Genomic DNA, 24,970 nt, shown 5'->3' on the forward strand with positions numbered 1-24,970 from the left:
GGTCATCATTAGCTCCATATCATAGTCAGATAGACACTACAAGAAAAGGAAACTACAGATCAATATCCCTGATGAATATAGGTGCAAAAATTCTCAAGAAAATATTAACAAACCAAATTAAACAGAATATTAAAAGGATCATACATCATAATAAAGCCAGATTTATTTCTCGAACACAAGAATGGTTCAACATATAGAAATCAATAAATGCAATATATCACATTAGAATGCAAGATAAAAATCACATGATCATCTCAATAGATGCTCCCCCAAATTTGACAAAACATAACATTCATTTATGATAAAAATTCTCAACAAATTGTGTATCGAAGGAACATATCTCAACATAATAAAGGCCATGTATGACAAACCCACAGCTAACATTATACTCAATGGTGAAAGCCTGAAAGTTTTTCTTCTAAGATCAAGAAGAGACAAGGGTGTTCACTCTCACCACTTCTATTCAACATAGTACTAGAAGTCCTAGCCAGAGCAATTAATCAAGGAAAATAAATAAAAAGTCATCCAAGTCAAAACAGAAGAAGTAAAATTGGCTTTGTTTGTAGACAATATGATCTTAAGTTTAGAAAATCCTAAATACTCCACCCCGAAACTAAAAACTGTTAGAACTACAAAAAATCAGTGAAGTGGTTCAACATATAGAAATCAATTGTATTTCTATACACTGATAATGAACTTTCTTTAAAAGAAATAAAGAAAACAATCCCATTCACAATAGCTTCAAAAACTATAAAATATTTAGGAATGAATTTAACCAAGAAAGTGAAATATCTGTACACTAAAAACTGTAAGACATTGGTGAAATAAACTAAAGACAAAAATAAATTGAAAGATATCTTTTACTCATGGATCAGATTTAATGTTTTCTAAATATCCATACTACCCAAAGCCATCTATAGAGTCAATGCAATCCCTATCAAATTTCCAATGGCATTTTTTACAGAAATAGAACAATCCTAAAATTTGTGTGGAACAATAAAAGAGCCCAAGTGGCCAAAGCAATCATGAGAAAGAACGAAGCTGGAGGAATCACACTTCCTAAATTCAGACTATACTACAAAGCTATAGTAATCAAAACAGTATGATACTTGCATAGAAAGGAAGACACTAAGACCACTGTAACAGAATCAAGAGTCCAGAAATAAATCCTCACATGTACAGTCAACTAGTATTTGATAAAGGAGCCAAGAACACTCAATGGTGAAAGAATAGTCTCTTCGACAAATAGTTTTGGGAAAACTGGATAATCACATACAGAATAATAAAATTGGACCCTATATTATACCATACACACAAAAAAGTAACTCAAAATTGATTAAAGACTTAAATATAGACCTAAGACTATAAAACTCCTGGAAGAAAACATAGGGAAGAAGCTACTTGACATTGGTCTTTAATTCCATATATACAATGGAATATCACTCAGCCATGAGAAAGTAAAATCCTGCCATTTAAGACAACAGAGAGGACATTATGTTAAGTGAAGTAAGTCAAACAGAGGATTATAAATAATGCTTGATCTCACTTATATGCAGAATCTTTAAAAAGCCAAACACATAGAAAAAGAGTAGGTTGGTGGTTGCCAGGGGCTGGAAAGTGGAACAGGGGTGGGGCACGGGAGAGGATGAGGAGATTTTGGTCAAAGGGTACATGTTTGGTCAAAGGGTACAGTAATAAGATGAATAAATTCTGGGGATCTAATGTATAGCATGTAATATAGTTAACAATATTTTTTCGTATACTTGAACATTGCTAAGAGAGTAGATTTTAAATATTCTCACCACACACACATACACACACAAATGGTAATTATGTGAAATGATGGATGTGTTAACTAATCCAATTGTCATAACGATTTCACAATATACGTGTATCAAATCATCATGTTATACACCTTAAACTTTCACAATGTTAAATCCCAATAAAGCTGGTGGGGAGTGGGGGAAAGAATGACCAAAAGTATAATTCACAAAATAAAATTAAAGTTTTAACAGAGTTTACTGAAAAATCGAAATCCGCATTCTATCAAGGAATCTGCATGGCACAAAAATATCCATTGGGCATATGTACATGCAGATATTTAGAACTCCTGCCTCAAAAGTTCTATATCGTAAGTATCATTCAATTCTTTATTCCTTTAAAAAGTAAAACTAGAAAGTGGGTGAGAAATAGTGGTATAGAATCTTTAAAAGGAAAGTTTGACTATAGTCAATAATATTGTAATAACTACATATGGTGTCAGATGGGTACTAGATTTATTGGAGTGATCACTTCTCAAGTTATATAAATGTCTAATCACTATGTTGTACACCCGAAACTAATATAATATTGTATGTCAACTGTAATTGAAAAATAAAAAAAATTATTTTAAAAAATAAAGTTTGAAAAACACTAATTTTAGGTCCTAAAACTTTTCACAAACTAGCTTCCTTCAGCCTCAGAGTAAGAGCAATTTAAAAATTCACCGCGTCCCTAACATACTGGATAGTTTCCATAGCCAGTGGAAGCTTTTTCTTCTCCCTGCTATGTTGGTTCAATGCATCTAACTAGATTTCTGCTTTATAGTCCATACCTGGCACTTAAGATCCCTGCTGGACCAAGAGAACTATCTTCATTTCCAGCTGGGTTGAATATTGCTTATATTCCCTACCAAGCTGTCTTATTAGTGCCTCTCTCCAGAAGCCTGGCACCTGCTTCTTAAACTTTTAGCGTCTTCTGAATGCTGACATCCACCCAATTAAAAGTATTACTAATATTGAAAATGTCTTATTGTCATATATCTCATAGAGTATGCCACCTTGGATGTCTCTGCATGCCAGAATAAAGGCACACGTTTGCCATGATTCTTTGTTGACTCTCTATTGTACAAAGATAGATAACATTCTACATCCTTACAAGTGTCTCTACCCCTTCTCTACCTAATTGCTCTTTTCTTTTCCTCCCACTGGTCAATATCAAGCTTCTAAAATATCTTGAGTTTAAGATTATTTATACATGGAATGCTCTATTAATCGTTCCTTTCCTTGATCCCATACATTCTCCAAATGCCTCCTGACCCAATTATAGTTTTGCAAGTATGACTGCAATGGGAAAAAATGTTTCCTGGCTATAAAGTAGTCATTCAGCTTTCTAGATTAAAAAAAAATCCATCATAGAGAGGTCTCCTGGATAACATAATATGTTGAATAAAATAGTTCCAGAGTTTAGAAATTATAAAACCAAGTCTTACAGTTCAGAGACCCTTTATAAACATCTAACCTATACTATGACCTCTTACATTACCACACAGTTTGGTTCATTATCCTAATCTAGAGGGAACTATTTTCCTAAGCAGGGGAAAATACATTCCAGAGATAAAGACTTGTTAGTTTACTGAGCTCCTTTGATGCTCACTATAAGACACCCCAAATTACTGCCTGGAGGCAAAGGACTTCTGATAGAGCTTGAGTACAGAGACACTAGTGTTCCAAATCATCCGTTGAGTTATTCCCTCACTATATGGGTAACTTTACATAGCAACATAATTTGTTACTTGAGGTGCTAGGACTTCCATTCATCAACACAATGCTATGCATCCTGCCAAAATTGGTCACCAACAGGGAGCAAAAATATCTTTTTAAAAAAATCGATATTTTGACATTTGTGACCTTCGGTGTCCTGATAACTGACGTGACTATAAAGAAGTAGGCAAATGGATGAGAAACCCTCAAAATTGCCATAATCTCTGTCCTCCAAATGTTGCGATTCTGGTATGCAAGTGTTAACTTGGTCAGGCTGCATAGGTATTGGTCATAGACTAACCAAAAGTTTTGCTCACTACATAGATTTATTCTAAGGACAACCCAGATTCATCAATCAATACTCGATTTTTAAGGTGGACAGAGAATATAGGGGAGAACTCCAAATTCTTGAACTCATCCCAACCCATGTTAATCTCAGCTATGGTCAATCAGATGACCCCGCAATTGAGTTGCAACACTAGTTTTTACTAAACCAAACATTTGAGGAGATGGGCATTCTCCCAGGGCTAACACATGTAAAGTGTTTGATCCCATGGCTAAAGCTAGCACAGCAACAGCTCACAGAACAAAAATGTCCTCTGGCATGGTATTAAGGAAAAACTACTTCCCGGCATCAGATAGTGGGTGAACTGGATTTTTTTTTAATCCTAAGAATTTTAGCTACTTAAGAAATCTCAGTGACACTGCTCACATCTAAAATGATCACAATAAAAAAAAAAAAAGAAAGAAACTGCTGTTTCACCATATTTTCTAAGCCAACTTAAAAAAACCCCTTCCGGCCGAAAACAAAAAACAAGGTGCAAACTGGGCCTGGTTCAACCGAAAAAAAGAAAAATGGGGACGATAGCATCACCTAGGGTTGTTCTGAGTATCAAGTGAAGTAAAATATACATAAATGTCCCTGCAACTGTATCTAGCATCTAATGTAAGCTCCCTTTCCTTTCAAATTAGAAGTTAGAGAGATACAGTTCATTTCAATGAATGCAGTACTTTTGCTTGATTTCACTTTCTCCTGTGCCCCAGTTTCTCACTGCTCCATGTGCTGACCTTCTACCATAAAGTTCAGTCTCTCCTTGGTTCCAGAGGATCCTCAGGTCCACTCCAGTTCATCAGTACTGCAGGCTCCAGTTTGTTTCATTAGCCTTTGGTCTTAGTCTCCATTGCAAGTCCCTATTCCAATTCTTGTCTATTCATCTCTTTCCTGTTTGAAGACCATGGTCCTTTCCTGTCCCTACCAGGTTCTGCCCCATCGCCTTGTGAACTTGAGTTCATCCTCATTCTCAATGTCAACCTGGTGTCTGAGGCCTAACTATCCACGGACCTACGCCTTCTCCCTCTGTCCATTTTACATTGCTTTTATAAATATTAAAGAGGAGAAAAGAAACACCTTAAAGAGTTCTGATGTTTGATGTTGATTCTGGCCCCAGACTAAACAAGATCACTTCTTTTCATACCCTTATTTAGCCTCATTGTTCAGAGGTCCACTCTTAGTAACCAAGGCCTGAAGGCAAAAAGAAAAAAGGCTAGATTTGGGAACTGGACAGGGATAATGATAGAGGGAAACAGATGGCTTAAGATTTTCTGAAGTCCATTGAGGAAGGCAATTCCACAGATGAGAGACTTCATCTTGGAGTCTATCAACAAGGAGCAGATGAGAAGAGCTGATGAACTGGTAGAGGACCACTACCAATTTCCCATTCAAAGTGTCCTCTGTATGGATTGCCAAAGATAAATCAAGCCAGAAAAAGAATAGTTTGGGTCACCCTTCTAGATTCTAGGTAGAGATGGATTTACCTGGAAGCTGATGAAAATAAGTAGTTCCACTTGCACAGCCTTTTTCAAGCCTTGCTTTTTTCTATTCCATGCATGTGAGGAGGAAGCAGCATCCATAGTTCGGCACTAGAGGCTGCAAGGATTCACCCTCTGTGTACTAACAGTGATCCCGGCTACCAGTACCAACTCTACTTCCTCTCTGTTTATGGTGACAAACTGTCTCTGATGGACTTCAGCAAGTGACCAGACCTGCATTTTACCCATCAGAGGACTCTCTGAAGGAGTCACTGCTCTGTCCCCAGCTGGGAAGCACTAAACTACAGCTTTACACCATCTTGACTCACAGAACAGACTCAGAACAGGGAGTGGGTAGGAAAAAAGATTAGAGAGTGAGACCTGGCCGATGTGAACAAGCCTCTGTGGCAAGAATCATGCTCAGGGATGTAAAACAACTGAAGTGCGCTCAGGGTCCATCTCTGAGTAAGAAACTGTGAAGGAAGTTGTACAGGTGGCTTTGCCAATAATGAGTCATAAAGTTAAAATAAACTTCTCTAAAATACCAATTGTAAAAAATGGATTCTGATGAACCGCGCTAGAGGAAATACAAAATGATCTATCTTTCTGTAGAAAAAAATATATTACAAAACCATTTTCTAAAAGTCAATGGGGTTCACAGATGTGGCTATAGAGGCATATAGTTAAGACCAATCGTTCTGAAGAAATAATGCTACAGATCCTGTGGGAATTAACAAATTCTCAACCAATGTCATTTTAGAGTTCCTATAATCTGTTTCAAAAATTAACAAAAGAGTAAAGACACAGAAAACAGAGACAGAGACAGAGAGACAGGGAAATATGAAAATGGAAACAGAGAGACAGAAACACAAAGAGAGGAAATAATTGGAATGGATTTAAAGTTAACAACAAAAGTTCCAGTTTCCCTACAAGCTGTGTTACCTACAGTGAGTCTTCCGACTTTTTGAGCCTCAATTATAACAATTTCAAAATCGGATACAGCTTATCATGCAAATATGGCCATTATCACTCTTTGGTACAGCCCATGTGAAACATTAAATAAAACAATATTTTTCCCATTTTGCTAGCTCATGTAAACTGTATACAAGGCCATCCATGTCAAAAAAGAAGTCTTAGACATAGACTTTGAACTGGCGTGTTGTGCTGTTCCTACCCAACAAAACTCTATTAGTAAAGAGGAGGGAAAAATTGGGATTAGGTCAGGAGCTAGCAGCCTCTACCCCATCTACAAACTGAGGAAAATAAAAAGTAAACAAATCGCTTTCGTTGTTTTATTGTCTTGAAAATAAAAATATTCATGGATCTAATGCTTCCCACTCCATCAAACTGTATGCAAATAAATTTACATAAGGAAGCATGTAGGAAACATAATGTAGTAGGGAAAAAACAATCTATCCAGGAACATGGATATGTGAAATGTCTATTAATTACTGCGTGATCTTGGTCGAGTCACTGAACTTCTAATCTGTGGTTTTATCTGTAAGTGGTGAGTGGACCATTAACCATACCAATTTTACAAAGTTGTTCTTACATGAAGCCATGTAGGTGAAAGTGATTTTTACGATTAAGTTGACAGACTCATTAAAGAATGACCTGGGCATTCAGTATATAGAAAGATATTGCCCTTAGCTAGAATTACCAGGAAGAGCAGAGGGTTGTGGAGTTGAGCTTAGAAATGACTGCATTGAGGGAAGCTCTATTACACTGTGTTTAAGAGCAATTTTAAGAGTCTCTGAGACCCGAGTTTCAGTTCCAGTTTTGCCACTTATTACCCTTGTAAACTTGAGCAAGCTATTTAATCTCCCTAATTTGCCATCTCTTCATCTATAATATTATATAAAACAGATACTATTTCATATTGTTGTTTAAAAAGTGAAATAAGAGAGATAACTCTTGAGCACAGAAATTGAGAGTTGCTGTGATGATGATGATGATGATGATGATGATGATGATATGATGATGATGATACAACGATGATGACAGGAGGCACATACATGTAAATTCATGCTGAAGTGAAAAGAACAACATATTTCATCCTCTTACTCTCAGAGAATAAGAGCTCTCAAGGGCAAAATATTAATATTTAGCACCATGGACAAAAGTAGATATGATTTGACTTCATTCAACCAAAAATCTTGGTAATTCCAATCTATATAAGTAATGACATATCAGGTGACTTGTTAAAATGTTTATTTGCAATTAACATCTTCATTCTTAGTTATAAAATAACAAGTATATCTTTGCTGCTGCTCTAAGATTTCTCCCATATGTGGTACATGTGCATACATACATTTATTCCACAAATATTTTCAGAGTAACCTTCATGAACCAGGCATTGTGCTAAAGACACATGATTCAACAAAAAAGATGATCTTTCTGTTCCCATAGAGCTTGTAGTCTAACTTAAAAGATACAAAATTAAACTAATCACAAATAAATGCCATAAGCATTGGAACAGAATTTCATGGTGTGAAGGGGACGTATAGCAGGAGTTTTATTGTTTTATAGAGGGACAAAAAGCTCTCCCTAAAATAATAAAATTTACACATATTCTTGAAGTGAATCAGGTAAGAAGACAAAGGAACATTTTCCTGGTAGAGAAAATAGCACACGTAAAGGTGTCTTAAGTGAGAGAGCATGGCATGTTGGAATAAATGGAGTATGGAGAGGTAGAAAAAAGAAAGAACATGGATTTTCTCAAAAATGTTAACAAGTTTTGATTTTTTTTCCTTAAAGACAATAGAAACCATTGAAGGATATTTAATAAGAATAATGACATTATCAGATCTACAATTGCGATCACTCAGACTGCTGCCTCTTCCACTTTTTAAGTATCAAGTATTTTACCAATTACAGCTCCCAACTTGTGAATCTGTCCTAATCAAAATCCTTCAGTATCTCACCACTGTGCACTGAATAAAACCCATCTCCTTGGTTGATATTCAAGGCCTGTCACTCTCCGGCCTCAAATACCTTTCCAGGCCTGTCTCCCTCTATTCTTTTTCATACATTCTATAATCCAACCAATCATTTCAAACTTCAGCCTGGGTTTTTCTATTTTGCCTTTGATCTTATTATTCACTGAGACTAGGAGATTCTTCTACTGTGATTTCACTTGCCGATATCATTCAAGGTCCTATTCAAATGTTTTCTTTCCTCTAAAGTCTTTTTTGATTCCCCGAGGTGGTATTAATCTTTCTACAGAACTTTTTCAATACTTCTTTATTCTTTGATCTTTTCCTATTAAATACTTGAATTATTAATGTTTATGTTATAGATATTTTAATCTCAAATATAAAGTAATTGATAGCAATGGATAAACTTTATTAATTTTTATGTTTTCTGCAGTTCTAAAGTCTGTTCCTAGACAGCAATAGAAGTATAATTAATTAGTGTATGAAAGGATGAGTGATAGCTTTACCACTAGAAGATGTCTCTGTTTCGAAGCTATAAATGGCATTGTAATTTATGGTTTCACTTTCTCAGATCCTGGTAATCGAGTTTCTGAATTATGAAATGTCACAAAGTGCCTGAATTTATGTCCATTTTTAGAATATTTATGAGTTAATAAGATAATAAAAGACAAATAAGCCTCAGAGTGTCAATTACTGTGAGAAGCAGTTGAGAAATAGGAACAATTTAGAAAGTACTAAGTGCTATATAATATGAAAATTTGGTATACATGTAAACAGTATTTTAACATCATTTCTTGCATTGAATATTAGCTACCTGGTAAGGGCACCTATAAATAGATTTATACATTAGGTCTCTTCCAGATAAACCATATGTACACCTTTATGTTGTTATTAATTGTATAACGTACAAATTGAGCTTTAGTATAATGAAAAGAACATGGAACCTTGAGTCAGTAGAACTGATTTGAACAATGAACCTATGAATTACTTCTCACTTATGTGATGTTGGGCAAGTTATTAAACTTTCTGCTTCACTTTTCTCATAATGAGAATGATAAAACCACCACCTGTAATGTAGTAAGACCTGAGTGAGATAATGACTGTAATAGTGTTTTTGCAAACAGCAGAATTCTTCGCAAATGTTAAGTTTATTGTTTCTATTGACCTATTGAAGGTCATAAGATAAATTAACTGTATTACAAATCCCATATCAAAAGTAGAAAATACCTCCCCCTGCTCTATCCATTGTGTAAAAGGTCTTCATATTCTGGCTCTGCTTATTGAAAAGCACTTCTGGAATAGTTTTTAAGGTTGAGATGTACAAATCAAGAGATGTAGGCTCAAATGCTTCTTGACAAGAACAATAGAAAGTGTTGTTACACCAGGGACATCAAATAAATATCTCTCATAGTAAATCTCAGTCTAATCATAAAAGTTCCCCCAAGATTACATTTTAGTAGAAGGTTTATTACATATTCTAATGTAGGCTTAATACTCTGATGTTAGAGAGCCCAAATAATTTATTAACTTGATATATTTATTTATTCTATAGATATTTATGGAAGATCCACTTGGTCTCCTCTCAAATATGTTAGATATCTGAGAAACAATGATAGGGTATGATTCTTACTCCTAAGAATCTCTTAAATACAATTTGCCAAGTGTCAACTTAAAGGTCTGCATGGAGAGTTATGACTATGAAGGAAAAGCTTCAAAATATAATAAAACATTTACTATATCTTAAAGAATAAATAGGAATTTTCTAAGCAAATGCGCAAAGCAGTAGATAAAAGGAGATTCCAGGGCAAAGAAATAGCCTATAAAATTAAATCCCTACATATTCCACATCCAAATGAACTGCATTTCAGTAATCTTGATATGTATCCTCTAAAGTTTGGGGGTGGAGGGCATTTAGCTTGACATCTGGCTTATACTCAGCACCCTCACTGAAAAAAAAAAAAGGAAAAAAAAACTTTTAAAAGCAAGAAGCTGTTTAGAGAAGCTTGGCATGACAGAGAAAAGATGAAGTCACATTAAGAACATCTTGTACTTTAAGAATTTTTAGAAATTCAAGGACAAGAAGAGATGTAGGCACTGAAGAAAAGGGCCAGACATGTGTCAACTTGACAGAAACCCTATCCAAAAGGTAGGCTCAGAGGGATAAGACACCTCCAAAGAAGTTGTTTGGAGCAGACAGAAATGGACTAGGGGAGCTCCTAAGCGGCGAGTCATGAAGAATAGCAGATGGGAGATGCCCAGAAACAAGATCCTGTCAGAAACACAAAAACGAGCCCAAGAGAGAAATGACCAGTATTTTCCTCTGCCACATGAGAAAGGAACCAATACCAGTAAAACCTTGCTAGCAAGATAAAACTCTTCTGTCTTTCGCTGTCTTCCCTTCCTCAGGCTCCACCCTGCAAGAGCAGAAGCAGTGTGGTGAGTGAAGGGAGGAGGGGGAGGAAAAGAGCCACATAGGCTAATATTGAGCAAGTTCACCAGAGCCTCCTCCCGACCACGTTTTCCTAACCTGAGGCAACCCCAAGCTGGGCACGTGAAAAGGCTCAGAAGTAAATGAGAAATGAATGTTTTGAAATTAAAATGGACGGAACTTTTTAATATTTAAAAACAAGATTACATATTAACACTTAAGAATCATCAGAAAACTTGTGGCTATCTGCTTGAGATTTCATCCAGAGACAATGAAGGAGTCAACAGAACAATTTTAAAGGACAATGGAAAGAAAAAAAGAAATTAAGTACCTTCCTGCTCATGTGCTACTGAGCCCATAATGTTCAATAAATCAATTACACATAAGGTATCTCATGCAATTGTCATGAAATCCTATGAGTTATGCATTACCATTCTGATTTTATAGATGATGAAACTAAGTCTTGCATAGATACGGTAAATTATTGAGAACTGTCACCCATAAGAGTGAATTTAAACACAGAATTGCTTAACTCTAAATTTGGCACTTAACATCTAAGCTCTTTTGACTTCATTATACACATTATAAACTTAAGTTTCCAGTATCATTTAACTGACCTCTCTGTGAAGGTCCTTAATATTTTACTTAAAGCCACATTCCAGGAGGGAAAAGTGATAGAGATGTGGGAAGAAAAGACTAGGAATAGCTAAGGGCAAATAAAATCTGAGTTATAATTGGGCCAGTAGTGCCTTCACGAACTCCTCCTGTTTATTCTTTAAGATATGGATCAAGTGTACTGACTTAACAAATATCTATTGAGTTTCTCCTATGCTCCAGACAGTATGTTTGGCCATAAAAACACAAAAATGAACATGGTTTCCACTCAGATTACAAAAACAGGTAACATTATAGTCAAATTGCCAATAGTAGCCCCAATCTGTTATGCTTTATAATATAAATGTGCACGCACAAAGAAGGGGACCTGACCTTGAGATGGTAGTCAGAGAAAGCTTCCTGGAGAAAGTGGCTTGTAAACCGAGACCTGAAGGATGAGCGGGCAAAGCAAAACAAAGAGAATGTATAAGTGTTTTCCCAGGAGAGCACATGTGAAGGTCTGGATGTAGGAAAGGGTGTGACAGGTTCAAGGAACTAAATGAAGGTGAGAAGTGCCAAGTCACAGAGTGTGAGGGGAAGATGGTGAGAGATGCGCTGGCAAGCGGGGAGGGACCTTATGGGCCACACTGAATAGATTTGGACTTTATCTTAAAAGAAGTGTGAAGAAAAGGAGGCTGCAGCAAAAAACTTATGAGTTTATACAAATTCCTAAAGTCATATAAACAATTCAACTTCTGAAAAACCTCTCCCTCTGAACTTAATCCAAACCACAGCTCTGATCCAAAAATGGGGAAAATGAGAGGAATGAAATGAAGCAAATTTAATTACCAGTTTCATAAAAGCTGTTCTCTCTCACTAGGCTGCACCTTCAGCTGGCACGTGCTCAAAAAAAGGTTCAGTTCCATTGAAGGAGCCATACAGATCCACATCACACACACGCACGCATGCACACACACACACGCACACACACACACACACACAAAATCTGGTCACTGAAATGTCTAAAATCATTAGAATTAAATTTGAGATATTTCCATTTTAAATCACAGAAATAACTTATTGCATTGACTATAATGCAAACTTACTGGTTATTATTGACTATTCTGCTATGCTACAAAGCTCTGTGTGTGTGTGTGTGTGTGTGTGTGTGTGTGTGTGTGTGTGCGCGCGCGCGTACGCATGCGTTTTGTGTAGAAACAAAAAATCACCGAACAGAGACACAAGTCCAGGATTCTCTGCCTTATCATCAGTCTAAAGCAAAACCAGCTAATTCCTTAATAATCCTAGACTTCTTCCTTTCACTTCTTTCTTTTTGGGACACTAAAGGAAAAGAAATAGACTAAAGGAACTTGCATTTATTAATAAATAATGTTAAAAACAAGGAAAACTGTCATTTACTGACCTACTGCTCAGTTAGAGGCACATACTGGGTGTTTGCATACATGATCTCATTTAATCCTCTGAAAACTCCTATGATATAGGTCATAGCATCTTCTTTTTACAGATGAAGAACTCGGGCTCAGAAAGATTTGCCCAGAGGTCTTCCTGCCTCTACAGAAATTATATATTCTTAGTTACTGTAGTGTAGTTGAAAATAATCTTCAGCTCCTTCACAGTTTTATTAGGGATCAGTCTTGGATAGGCTGGACAGAAATAAAATAAGGGTGCTCTTCTTCAAGACATGCAATGTGTTAACTTCAGAGAAGATCTATAAAAATTCAAGCAAAATATGCAAAACTACAGCCTTATTCTTTATCCATATCCTTAATTTTGATAAAGGAGAACATAAAAATTTTCTTCCACTCCACAAATCTATTTTTCATTAAAAACAGATATTCCCCCAAGTAATATTAAACATTGGGCAGGCAACCAAAATATATTGCCAAATTCCTTTCTTAATTTGGTTGTGTGAAGCTATTTCTAATTTTCTCTGACAGCAAGTTTTCCAGGCTGAGAATTGCTCAGCAAAATTGCATTATAATACATCCTTCAACCTCAAGGGCTTTTGCAATAGTTAATTTTGAAGTTTCAGAGCTACATCTCATGAAAGATTTCATTTCAAGGTGAGATGCACACACAAAACTTAAAACATCTAACACATAGTGAACCCTCATAACATTTGCATTTCTAGTGATAATTATTAAATATTTATGTTTTGCTTAGACACTGTCTCAATGTATATAATGGTCTCAGAACTGATAACTTTTTGCAAGATACATGTCAATTTGCACATAAGAAGGCAAGTAAATAAAATTGATTGCTTTCTGGATTATAATCTCTAACATTGATGGTGCTACTTTATTAATCTCTCAAATTTTTAAATAAATTGAAAACAAAATATTTATCCAGTAACCTGAAAATCCTCACAACTGGATTTGGACTAGAGACTGGGTAATAAAGAGAGATTTAAGGATCAAGATGGAAATCTAAGCACACAGGATTAAATTAAACATTATCCTTCGTTCTATCCACTTTCAAATTTTTCTTGACTACATAAATGGAAATAAAGGGAAATCTATATTATTACAGAAAATGAGGAGACTATTGGTCAAGTAAAAGCAGAGAGATGGAGAGTTGAACAATCTCAAATTAATCAGAAATGAGGGTAAAACATCTATTGGGGAAATAAATGGAATAAATCATTAGCATAACACATTTTCTTCCTAAATTTAGAGTGATAAATTTATGGGATAGCTGTTTTGAAGAAAATATTGCTATTTCGTAGACTTAAAGAAGTATCAGAGAAACTAGAGTTTTAAAAAAGCAAAATTTCTATTCCTGGGATTACTTCTAGTTTACCCTAGGCATGGATGGGCTGCTTGCTAAATGTGATGAAGGATTGGCATGGCTATCTCATAGCAGGAGCAGTCCTGGCACTTTAAGAAGGTTGCCATCACAAACACTTTAAAGAAATACTTTGTACTAAAGACAAAGATTTCTACTTAGATATTGCTAATTATAGCTCCCTCTTTACTCTACAACCATAGCTAAAGCTATCTTCCAGCCAAGACAAACTTAGCTGACAAATTCAATAATGAATCACATAATCTGATAGAACTCTCTCAATAAGTAATTAGACCAACTTAGACCCCCCCCTCCATCAGGATGAGCCAAGTATAAGAAAAAATATTCCATTTTCAAGTAAAGGACCACTGTAAAATATTATAACTGGTATTTCTGTAATTAAATAGTTGCTTTAAAAAAAGGGAACACATAGAACATTATTAATATTATTTTAATGAAATTTAAGAAAATATTACCATTCTAAGTAGATGGAGACAATAATGTAAATGAAAAAGTATGAAATCAAGAAATAGAATCTTTGGAAATTTAACAAAAATTAAGAACACTTAATTCTGAAAGTACAGTTTGGACAATTAAATGCTAATTAATTATTATGGAAATTGTATTTATAAATTGAAGAAAAACTTGAGAAAGTCTCTTAGAAATAATAATAGAAAAAGGATAAAGATAAAAATTGTGAGCCACCCATGAAAGAGGTGCTCCTAACCCCCCATCTCAGCTTGTGCTAAGTAACAGAAGCATCAGCTCACAATAAGTGTCAGTGATTCAACTTTGGTAAGTAGAGACCTTAGAAGTCATGACTTCCATTTTTACAGTACGAACATGTGCAACAAAATAAAAAACAGTGACTTTTCTTAAACCCGTCAGAGAACCTTTGAAGTTACAAGGTAAAACACCACCTCAAAATCTTCAAAGAGAAGTACATCCAGAAAACCACATCTTAGATCCACCAATCTGAAGCAGAAGATACTGGAGCTATAAACTGGTAGGAACCCTTAATGATAACTTTGATGAATTGCTGGAGTCTGAATGTGGGCTAGTGGGAGAGTGAAAAAATTACTTGGGAATGCATTATTAGGGGACCCCCACAGTTTCATGAGCTTTACTCCTAGCAAAACCACCAGAAAGATCTTCTTATGGTTTTAACAGGGGGAACAAGAGTAATTGCTGTAAAATACGCCTACTCTTCTTCATAACTCAGTCCTACTCTCCAGGAAAAAAAGACTTTTCCAGAGACTTAACCCAAATACAGGATTGAAAGGCATTCCTCCTGTTCCAGCCCCCTCTGGCCTTCCTGCCTCACAAAACAGGAAAATCTATTGTTAACATACATCAGGGCTTTAAATAAATAGATGGGGACTGCCGCATACAGGGAAGGAAAGTATAACAGCTGAGAATTTTTAAAAGTTAATGATATACATCAAACCATGGATCCAGAAAGCTCGGAGAACATCAAGCAGGATAAACACCAAAAATATCTATGCTTAGGCATATCCAAACTACAGAAAACCAAAGACAAAGACAAAATTGTTAAAGAAGCCAGAGGTGTATGGGAGAGGGAACAGCTTAGATATAGCAGCACGTGGGAAAGAACTGCACTGGGTTTTCATTAGAAATCATGCAAGCAAGAAGAAAATGAAATATTTTAAAATATACAAACCTAAATTTGTATTTTTTAGTGAAATTACCCATTCAAAAGTGAAGAAAAAATAAAGTATATTTTAGGAAAACAAAATCGGAGGTAATTCGTTGCTGGCACATCTGCCCTAAAGAAATGTTAAAACAAGTTTTGGGGGCAGAAGAAAAATGATATAGGTAAGATACTGGGTCCAAATAAAGAAAGAAAGAGCATTGGAGAAAGAATTAATGGGAGTAACATAACAATTTTTATTTTCTTCTTTTTTAACTGATCTAAAAGATAACTTGTGCAATAAGTAGGTTCTCAGTGGCATCAGTATCACGGTGGCATACGATGTCCCTGCCTTTGGGGCTCCATTTTAACAACTAATTAGGCACCAACCCATGAACAAAAGTGCCTCCATGAGAGTTGTAAGATCTTGCACCATACACCAAGAGATCTAGAAGGAGTCTCACCCACCTGCAATCTGGTAATGGGAAGACAGATCTCAGTATAAGATGAAGAACAAGCAGGAGCCAAAGAACCTGCCACAACCTTTCTAGTTCATGGTCAGGGAAAACCTGGAAAGAAAGTGCCATATTGGGCAGACACCTATGAACAAGAGAGACTTTGTAGAAATATGGACTTTCCAAGGGGAGAGTCCAGTATGTCACTGGAATGACCACCAAAACAAAAATTATGAGTTTGAATGCATTAGAGAGGATAAGAGGATTTTTGCTAACATGACTCCTCCACCAAGGGTACAAAGTGTGAGGCTAAACTAGCAGCGGGGCAGGGCGGGGGGGCCGGGGCGCGAGGGGGTGGGCATCTCTTCCACAGTAGAAAAGGGGAGTGGTAAGTGAGTGCCCAGCTACTCCAGCTATGTGGGATGCTACTGATGAAACCTGTTTCTCTCAAAGCAACACTCAGAAGATCAAAGAGAATTAAAAGGATGTGGTTTCTGCTGACCATATTCAAGACTCTATAGGAAGCCCACCCATGAATCCTCTGGTAAAATCTCACCCAAGGATCCCCCATCGAAACTAAAAGCACTCCCAACACCCCTAGTGATAAACCCACACCAACCCCCACTACAGCCAACTCTTTTTGCATACTTCCAGTGCAACAGTAAAAGCAAGCACCAATAAACAAGATACTCTCTGAAAAACAGACTAGGATCTGTGGGCAAGGAAGAAACCACAAACTCTAGCTTTCACCCACTTTCTGGAAAACAAAAGAGATTTTTAGTAGCCAGCCTGATTAGTTGTTAAACCAGAGAAGACATAAAAGGTTAAGAATTTTGCCACAAGAGGGAGCAAGAAGTGTAGAGCAGGTGTGTCAGCACAAGGTCGATAAAAATATCAGGTATAACAAGACCAGTAAATCCCACTTAAAGGCAACTAGTAAAGATTTGAGGAGGTGTCTGCTACTTCAAATGCAAAAGCAGCAATGAAAATCTGCAAAGGACATGAAGAATCAAGGAAACATGTCATAACCAAAAGATAATAATTCAAAGACACAAATTTTTGATAAACAATTCGAAATAGTTATTTTGACAAAATTCAATGAGCTACTAGAAAACACAGAAAGACAATTCAACAGAATTAAGAAAACAATATATAAACAAAAAGAGAAATCTATCAAAGATAGAAAGCATAACATAGAACCAAACAGAAATTCTGGAGTTGAAGAATTCAATAAATGAAATGAAAAATGTAATAGAGAGCATCTATAGCAGAATATAACAAATGGAAGATGAAATCAGTGATCTAGAGCAGGAGTCCCCAATCCCTGGGCTGAGACTGGTACCAGTCCATGGCCTGTTAGGAACTGCGCTACACAGCAGGAGGTGAGTGGTGGGAGAGCAAGTGAAACTTCATCTATATTTGCAGCTGCTCCCCAGCACTAGTATCACCAGCTCAGCTCAACCTCAGATCATCAGGCATTAGATTCTCATAGGAGCATCAGTTTCTGATGCCAAAATGGTTGAAGACTGCTGATCTAGAGGATAGGAACTTTGATATGAGCTAATCAGAGAACAATAAGAGCAATAACAAAGAATGAAAAAAGAACAAAAAAAGCCTACGTGATCTATGGGACTACATCAGACAAACAAATATTAGAATAATTGGGGTTCCGGAAGAGATAAGAGAAAGAAGAAAACCAAAAGTTTATTTAAAGAACAGAATTCCCAAACCTGGAAAGAGACTTGGATATCCAAGATCACAAAGCTAATAGGCACCTTATAACCTTAATGAAAAAAAGGGCATTTTCCAAGACACATTATTATGAAACTGTATAAATCAAAGACAAAGAGAGAATCTTCAAAATAGCCAAGGGGGTAAAAAAAGATCATAAGCTATAAATAAACCCCCATTAGATTATAAGGATATTTCTCAGCATAAACTCTACAGGCTAAGAGAGCATGGAATGACATAGAAAGGGTGTTGTTGAAAGAGAAAAAGTTGCCAGCCAAGGATTATACACCATGACCAAGTGGGACTTACCCCTGTGATGCAAGGATGTTTTAAAATACACAAATCAATAAGTGTGATACACCACACATTAATAGAATTAAAGATAAAAATTATAATGATCATCTCAATAAATGTAGAAAAAGCATTTGACAAAATACAACATTCTTTCATGATAAAACCCTCAACAAACTGAGTATAGAAGGAATGTACATCAAAATAATAAAGGCAATATACAGCAAACACATAACTAATATATTCAATGGTGAAAGATTGAAGAAAGCTTTTTCTCTAAGATCAGAAACAAGACAAGAGTGCCTACTCTCACTACTCTTATTCAACATAGTACTCGAAGTCCTACCCAGAGCAATTAGGCAAGAAAAAGAAATAAATGACACTCAAATTGGAAAGGGAGAAGTAAAATTGTCATTATTTGCAGATGACATTTTATATAGAGAAAATCCTGAAGATCCAGCAAAAAGAAAAAAAAATGAAAATTGAAAATACGATTAATTCCATAAAGTTGCAGGATATAAAATCAGTATATGGAAATAAGTTGCATTTCTACATACAATGAAATATCTAAAAAATAAGAAAAAAAACTATTTCATAATATTATCAAAAACAATAAAATAACTAGAAATAAATTCGATCAAAGAAGTGAAATATCTGTATAATAAAAAATGTAAAACTTACAGAGAGACAGTCAAATAAGAAAACAAAGAAACATGTACCAAAATACGAAATGAAAGAACAGTAGAAAATTCCAGAAAAAGAACTAAATAAAATGGAGGCAAGCAATGTGCCAGATACAGAATTCAAAACACTGGTTATAAGGATGCTCAATGAACTTAGAAGAAGCATTGATGATCTCAGTGAGAACTTCAGCAAAGAGCTAGTAAGCATAAAAAAGGACACGGAAACTATAAAAAAAAAACTAGTCAGGATGAAAAATATAATAAATAAAATAGAGAATACACTAGAAGGAATCAACAGTAGATTAGATGAAGCAGAGGATCAGATCAGCAATTTTGAAGACAAGGTAGCAGAAAACACGCAATTGGAATAGCAACAAGAAAAAAGAATCAAAAAAAAAAGTTTAAGGGACCTCTGAGCAACATCAAGCATAACAACATTCATATTATAGGGGTAGCAGAAGTAGAAGAGAGAGAGCAAGAAATTGAGAACGTAGTTGAAGATAATGGTGGAAAACTTCCCTAACCTTGTAAAGTCCAAGAAGCAGAGTCCCAAACAAGAGGAACCAAGATACATCATAATTAAAATGCCAAAGAGAAGACAAAGAGAAAACCCTAAAGGCAGCAAGAAAAAGGGATAACACACATTCTTTTCAAGTGCACATGGAACATTTTCCAAGATAGACCACATGTTAGGCTATGAAACAAGCCTCAATAAATTTGAGAAGACTGAAATCACATCAAGCATCTTCTTCAACCCCAATCATATGAAGCTAGAAATCAATTACAAGAAAGAAAAAAAAAGCACACACTCACACAAAAAAAAGCACAGAAACATGGAGGCTAAACAATAAAACATGCTACTAAATAATAAATAGGCTAACAATGAGAACAAGGAAGAAATTGAAAAATGCCTTGAGACAAATGAAAATGAAAACACAACTACCCAAAATCTATAGAACACAGTGAAAGCAGCCCTAAGAGGAAATTTATAGTAATACAGGCCTACGTGAATAAAAAAGGAAAGAAAGAAAAATCTCAATCTAACCTTACACCTAAAGGAACTAGAAAAAGAACAAAAAACAAAGCCCAAAGTTAGTAGAAAAAAAAGAAATAATAAAGATCAGGGCATAAATAAACAAAATAGAGTCTAAAAAAAAATAAAAAAGATCAATGAAACCATGATCTGGTTCTTTGAAAAGATAAACAAAATTGATAAACCTTTAACCAGGCTCATCAAGAAAAAAAAGAGGACCCAAATAAATAAAATCAGACATGAAAGAGAAGTGACAACTGACACCACAGAAATGCAAAGGATTATAAGAAAATACCACAAACAATTATATGCCAAGAGATAAATTCCTAGAGACATACAATCTTCCAAGACTGAATCAAGAAGAAACGAAAAATCTGAACAGCTAACAAAATGAAACCAGTAAACTTGAATCAAAAAACTTCCCAGAAACAAAATCCTGGACCAGATAGCTTTACAGGTGAATTTCACCACACGTTCAAAAAAGAATTAACACCTATCCTTCTCAAACTATTCCAAAAAATTTAAGAGGAGAGAAGGCTCCTAACTTCATTTTATGAGGCCAGCATTACCTTCATTTCAAAGCCAAAGATATTACACAAAAGAAAATTAGAGGCCAATATCTCAGATGAACATAGGTGTAAAAATTCTCAACGAAATATTAGCAAACCGACTTCAGTAAATCATAAAAAAGATCATATATCATGGTCCAATGGGATTTAATTCTGGGATGCAAGGTTGGTTCGATATCTGCAAATAAATTCAAGTGATATACTTCATATACAAAATGAAAGATAAAAATCACATGATCATATCAATAGATGTAAAAAAAGCATCTGACAAAATTCAGCATCCATTTATGATAAAAACTCTCAGCAAAGTGGGAACAGAAGAAACATATTTCAACATAATAAAGGTCATATATGACAAACCCACAGCTAACATCATACTCAATGGGGAAAAGCTAAAAGTGTTTCTTGACGATCAGGAATAAGACAAGAATGTCCACTTTCACCACCTCTATTCAACTTGATTTTGGAAGTACTAACCATAGCAATTATACCAAAAAAAAAAAAGAGAAGAAAGAAAGAGAAAGCATCCAAGTTGGAAAGAAACAAGTAAAACTGTCACTATTCACAGATGACATACTATATATAAAGAACCATAAAGCACCAAAAAAAATTATTAGAATTGATAAAGTAATTCAGTAAAGTAGCAGGATACAAACTTAATATTCAGAAATAGGTTGCATTTCTATACATCAATAATGAATTACCAGAACAAGAAATTAAGAAAACAATCCATTTACAATTGCATCAAAAATGAAATAAGATAAAATAAAATCTGTTGGAATAAATTTAACCAAAGAGTTAAAAGGCTTATACTTGGAAAATTATAAGACACTGAAGAAAGAAAATGAAGATGTGAATAAATGGAAGCAAATACATGTTCATGTTCAGGAAGAATTAACATCATTAAAATGTCCATACTACCCAAAGCAATCTATAGATTCAATGCAATCCCTATCCAAATACCAATGGTATTTTTCACAGAACTAAAAAAAAGAAAAGAATTCTAAAATTTATATGGAGTCACAGAAGACCCAAATAGCCACAACAATCTTGGGAAAGAAGAACAAGTTGGAGGTATCACAATACCTGATATCCAGCTATCACTACAAGACTACAGTAATCAAAGCAGCATGGTACTGGCTTAAAAAAAGACACATAGATCAATGGAACAGAACAGAGAGCTCAGAAATAAACCTAGGCCTATATGGTCATTTAATCTATGACAAAGGAGACAAGAATATACAATGGGGTAGAGACAGTTTATGCAATAAATGTTGTTGAGAAAACTGGACAGATACATGCAAAAAAAAATGAAACCAGACCACCTTCTTACAGCATATACAATAATAAACTCAAAATGGATTAAAGACTTAAATGTAAAACTCAAAACCATAAAAGTCTTAGAAGAAAACATAGGCAGTAAACTCTCTGACACTGCTCTTAGTAATATTTTTTAGATATGTAGCCTTAGGCAAGGGATACAAAAGAAAACAAAGTAATAGACTAAAAAAGTTTTGCGCAGTAAAAGAAACTATCAACAAAACAGAAAGATAACTCACTCACTGGGAGAAGATATTGCCAATGATACATGTGGTAAGCGGTTAATATCCAAAATTTATAAAGAACTCATGCAACTTAACACTAAAAAGCCTAATGATCTAATTAAAACATAGGCAGAGAACCTGAATAGACAATACTCCAAAGAGGACATACAAATGGCCAATAGACATAAGTAAAGATGCTCGACATCACTAATCATCAGAGAAATGCAAATTAAAAAACACAAGGGGATATCACCTCATATCTGTCAGAATGGCTATCATCAATAAATCAATAAACAGCATGTGTTGGTAAGGATGTGGAGAAAAGGGAACCCTTGTGCACTGTTTATGGGGTTGCAAATTGGTACAGCCACTATGGAACACGGTATGGAGGTTGCTCAAAACATTAAAAATAGAAATACTATATGGCTCAGCAATTTCACTTCTGGGTACTAATCTGAAGAAATCCAAAACACTAATTCACAAAGATATATGCAGCTTTATGTTCATTGAAGCATTATTTCCAATAGCCAAGATATGGAAGCAACCTAAGTGCCTATCAATAGATGATTAGATAAAGAAGAAGTGGTACATATATACAATGAAATACTACTTGGCCATAAAAAAGAATGAAATCTTACCTTTTGCAACAAGATGAATGGACCTGGAAAGTATTATGTTAAATGAAATAAGTTAGATAGAGAAAGACAAATACCATATGATCTCACTTATATGTAGATTCTAAAGAACAAAATAAACAAACAAAACAAAAACAGACTCACAGATGTAGGGAACAAGCTGATGGCTGCCAGATGGGAGAGGGCGGGTTTGGGGGACAGGGTGAAAAAGGTGAAGGGATTAAGAAGTACAAATTGGTAATTGCAAAATAGTCAGGGGGATATAAAGTAAAGCATAGGAAATATAGTCAATAATACGGTAATAACTATAATGGTACCGGGTGGGTATTAGACTAGTAAGGGGATCACTTTGTAAATTATAGAAATGACTAACCACTATGCTGTATACCGGAAACTAATGTAAAGTAATATTGAATGTCAAATGTAATTGAAAAATCAATAAAGGGCAAAAAAATGTGAAGGGAAATAAGAGGTTCAAACTTCCAGGTATAAAACAAATAAGTCATGGGTATGTGGTGTACAGCATAGGAAATATAGTCAATAATATCGTGATAACTGTGTAGGGTGTCAGATGGTTGCTGGACTTATCGTGGTGACCACTCCTTTAGATATATAAATGTTGAATAGTTATGGTGTATACCTGAAACTAATACGTTAGCTAAATTTTAATAAAAATCTTTTTTCTTAAGTTTAAATAAAAAACAATATCATTTCTAGGAAAAAACATTGTAGAATATCTTCATGAACTTGGCACAGGCAAAGATAAAGTACTAATCATATAAGAAAAATTGATAAATTAAGATTTTTCAAAATTAAGGATATTTATTCCTCAAAAAACACGAATAAGTGAGAAAAATAGGTAAGTCACAGACTTGGAGTCAATATTTGCGATACAAATTTTAACACATACTGATATCTAGTACTTAAAAGAACTCCCACAAATCAAGAAAGATACAGAACTCGACCTAAGAATATGTAAAAAACAGGCAAAAAAGAGAATTTCTAACTGGCTGGTGAGTGTATGAAAAGGTGCTCAAACTCAGTATTCACCAGGGCGGGGCAAATTTAAACCACAATGAGATACCTCTCTATAAACAGAATGCCTAAAATTGAAAACAACCACATAAGATGTTGAGAAAGCAAAGCAAACTCTCATACATTGTTGGTAAGAGTATAAACTGGTTCAAACACTTTGGAAAATTGTTTAATCGTATCCATTAAAACTAAATATATGCTTTCTCCATGACCTGGCAATTCCACTCATTATATATACAAGAAAAATTAATGAATATGCCCACCGAAAAACATGTTCATAGAAGTTTTGTTCATAATAGACAAGAACTTGAAATAATTGAAATATCTATCAATAGTAGCAAATATTTAAAAATTATAATGTATTCATACTGTAGAATATAATGAAATATCATATAACGATAAAAAAGAAAAAGACCTATGAACTGAAGCAACAGCATGAATGAATCTCACAGATATAATGCTAGAAAAAAATGCAGACATAAATGTCAATATACAGTAAGTCTTCATTTATTAAAGGTCAGGAACATGCAAAACTAACCTATGATGGTAAAAGTCAGAATAGGGGTTACCTTCGTGAGGGTCAGTATGGGAGAAGGAAAGGAAACATCAACTCGAAAGGTATAAGACAAAGCTTTCTGGGCTGTGGAAGTATTCTGTACTTTAATTTGGATGATGGGTACAAGATATATTTTTAGAATTTCCATCGATCTGCACACCCAAGATTTGTGTGCTTATAGACACTGTACTGTATATATTTTAGTGTCTAATAAAAAGAAAAAATCAATAATGAAATACTCCTTATTTTCCTCTTAAAGTGTACAGAATACTTTTAGAATCAGATTAAATATTCTTTAGAAAAATAAACTTCACAAATAGCTCCAAGAGGCAGCAGACCTTATAGAAAGAAGGGCGTTTGTGGTCCAAAGCTATAAACTCTAAAACTAGTTCTTACTAGCCAAGTAACTTTGAGACTCATTCATTTCTCTTTATCTCAACTTCTATATCTATGCAACGAAGTAATAAATCTTACACTGTTATTGTGTAAATCAGTCAGGATAATAGCTATGATGGTGTTTTATATATTCTAAGATCTTATTAAACTCCACTCTTTTAAAAAAATTACCCTTTACTTTACTTTCTTCTTTCTTTTAAGTCATTTCCACCTTTTCCATTTTCACAATTAACTTAAATCAAGTAGGACTATTTAGGATGTTGTCTGTTTGATTTTTCTTAAGACTGCTTACTAATAC

The sequence above is a fragment of the Pteropus vampyrus genome, unplaced genomic scaffold (assembly GCF_000151845.1).
Source record: "Pteropus vampyrus isolate Shadow unplaced genomic scaffold, Pvam_2.0 Scaffold350, whole genome shotgun sequence".
Lineage (NCBI taxonomy): Eukaryota > Metazoa > Chordata > Mammalia > Chiroptera > Pteropodidae > Pteropus > Pteropus vampyrus.